At 40.2% G+C, this 2,932-nt stretch overlaps 1 pseudogene across 1 annotated transcript; it reads left to right on the top strand.

The window, feature by feature from the left end:
• The first annotated feature begins 1,500 nt into the window (after positions 1–1,500).
• Positions 1,501–1,981, top strand: LOC308639470 (ubiquitin-conjugating enzyme E2 variant 1-like; annotated as a pseudogene). Its single transcript has one exon. The product of its transcript is annotated as a ubiquitin-conjugating enzyme E2 variant 1-like (transcript).
• The last annotated feature ends 951 nt before the right edge of the window (positions 1,982–2,932 follow it).

The following is a 2,932-nucleotide window of genomic DNA, read 5'->3' as shown; positions in this document are numbered from 1 at the left end:
CATAATGGAATATTATTTAGCACTAAAATAGGATAAAATCATGGCATTTGCAGGTAAATGGATGGAGTTGGAAAATATATTGCTAAGTAAAATTAGCCTATCCCTAAAAACCACTTTCCGAATGCTTTCTCTTAATGATGATGCTGATTCATAATGGAGTTTAATGATGCTGATTCATAATGGAGTTGGGGGTAGGGAGTATGGGAGGATTAGATGAATTCTAGATAGGGTAGAGAGAGCAGAGGGGAAGGGAGGGGCATAGGGTTAGAAAAGATGGTGGAATGGGATGGACATCACTACCCTAAGTACATGTATGAAGACATGAATGATGTGACTCTACTTTGTGTACAACCAGAGATATGAAAATTTGTGCTCTATATGCATAATATGAATTGTAATGCATTCTTCTCTCATATATAATAAGTTAAAGTTAAAAAATAAATTTTAAAAAGACATTATGAATTTCTACCTGTTGTGAGTTGAATTTCCCCCATTTATATGATGAAGTACTAACTCCCTGTATCTCAGAATGAAAACTAATTTGGAAATACAGTCATCACAAATACAGTTAGTTGTTACAATGAGGCCAAACTGGATAGGATGGGCCTATAATCCATTATTAACTGGTTTTCTTATTAAAAAGGGAAATATGGATGCACACAGGGTGAATTCATTGTGAAGATTAGTTCTGATGCCAAAACCCAAGAACCTACCCAAAACTCTGAGATTGATTTGGAATACATCTTTCTCTATGACATTCAAAAGAAACATGGCCCTGCCAAGACCTTGATGTCAGTTATCCAGTCTTTATTTTTTAATTTATTGCATGACAATAAAGTTTTGTAATTTAAGCCATTCACTTTATTATAACAGTCCTGGAAAAGTAATACACAATACTATAATGCTGGTGCATGAGAGCCAGGTATATCTCCATTTTAATCCATATAATAAACATCATCACCCCCTTGTGGGTAGTAATAATGAGGTCAATGATGGAAGAAAAGGCTCCATTTCTACTTTTCAGATCTAGGTTTCTCAAAGTATAATGAACTCTTTTATAATTGCAAGAAATATATCTATATCTTCAAGTTAAGTCCAGAAACAATCTATGCTCTCAAAAGGCAAATGCAAAAAGGATGCCACAGGTACTATTCAAGGCAAGTATATCGTTAACAATGTGGTGCAAGCATGGTGAAGGACACATGTTGTGATTATAGCACATTCTTTTTGGCATGCTATTTGATACAACAGTAGCTTGGTGTACTTAAAACAAGTACTTGCCTGCTGAGTGCCAGTGTGCTTACCAAAGGAATTCATGCTTACTCAGTTTAATTAATAGCAGCATCTAGTCTGACAAGATCTTAATGTAAAACTTTAAATTGAATGCCATGTAATTAATAAATATTTCAGATTTTATATATTAACTGTGTATATTACTTAATGTCTGATAAAGACAACTGATCTTCATTAAGTTGATTATAATTGAAACAACCAAGCTACACAAGATGGCAGCCACCACGGGCTTGGGAGTAAAAGTCCCTCGCAATTTCCGACTGTTGGAAGAACTCAAAGAAGGCCAGAAAGAAATAGAAGATGGCACAGTTAGCTGGGGTCTAGAAGATGAGGAAGACATGACATGAGATGGACAGGGATGATAATTGGGCCTCCAAGAACAATTTATGAAAACCAAATATACAGCCTTAAAATACAATGTGGACCTAAATACCCAGAAACACCCCCCTTTGTAATATTTGTAACAAACATTAATATGAATGGAGTTAATAGTTCTAATGGAGTGGTGGACCCAAGAGCCATATCAATGTTAGCAAAATGGCAGAATTCATACAGCATCAAAGTTGTTCTGCAGGAGCTGTGGTGCTTAATGATGTCTAAAGAAAATATGAAACTCTCTCAGCCTCCGGAAGGACAACAGCAATTAATCAAAAAGAAAAACCACAAGCCCTCCCCACATTCAATTTAAGCAGTCTTCATTTTCCACAGTAGTAAATTTTCTAGATACATCTTGTAGACCTCAAATTCTACAGGAAAGGAAGCTCCCAATCGAAGGCAATTTATCTTAAGATACTGTAAATGATACTAATATTTTTTTCCATTTGAAATATATAAGTTGTGCTATAACAAATCATCCTATCAAGTGTAACCACTGTCCATGTAGTTGAACTTCTGGGATCAAGAGAGTCTATTTAAATTGATCCCCATCATGACCAGCGGGGCACATCTAACTCAACTGTGAAAAGACAGGTCCCACAATTACCTTGCTGCTGGTTATTCGGCCTGGGGGCTCTGCCTTCTCCCCTTTCTGCCCTGCCAGCCCTGGGACAGCCCTGGGACAGCCCTCCAGCGAGAGTAGAGCAAAGGTTTCAGGTCACACCCTGAGGACTACTGCTGGATGCGGGGTGCTTTGCCTGCACCCTGGTTACTTTCTTAAGTCTTAAATGATGCCCCTTCTAAGCCATTGTCCTGCCCCACTCTCCTCCACTCCCGTCCTTGGTGGAAGCATAAAATGTAACCCTCCGGCCCCTTTGAAATTGGACTTTGCGAAGAATTCAGGGCTTCCCCCCTCCCCCACCTTGATGGAGGGGTGCTGCTTTTTCCCTCCTCAACTCCCTTGTTCACCTTCACCACCTGGCACTCTCCACCTCCCTCCCTGCTTGGCAAGAAGCCATCAGGTCAGGTTGGAAATCTCTGACCTCCTCCTCCACATTTGGAACCACGTTTGATCACTTTCCACCAGCCTGGGAAATGAGCTTTGGGTCCTGGGTCCAGCCACTCTGCTGTCACCCTCAGCCAATGCATCTTTGGCCCAGGTCTTTGTAAGGTGGACAGGGCAGTCCCCAGGGTGATATAGACCTGCCATCCCTCAGGGTCCCTCTGTTTAGACCTGCAGGAGGCCTCATGGAGATGCCTGTAG

Source organism: Spermophilus citellus (genome assembly GCF_964194105.1).
Source record: "Spermophilus citellus genome assembly, chromosome: X".
NCBI classification, from domain to species: Eukaryota; Metazoa; Chordata; class Mammalia; order Rodentia; family Sciuridae; genus Spermophilus; species Spermophilus citellus.
This window is presented reverse-complemented; position numbering and strand designations above follow the sequence as displayed.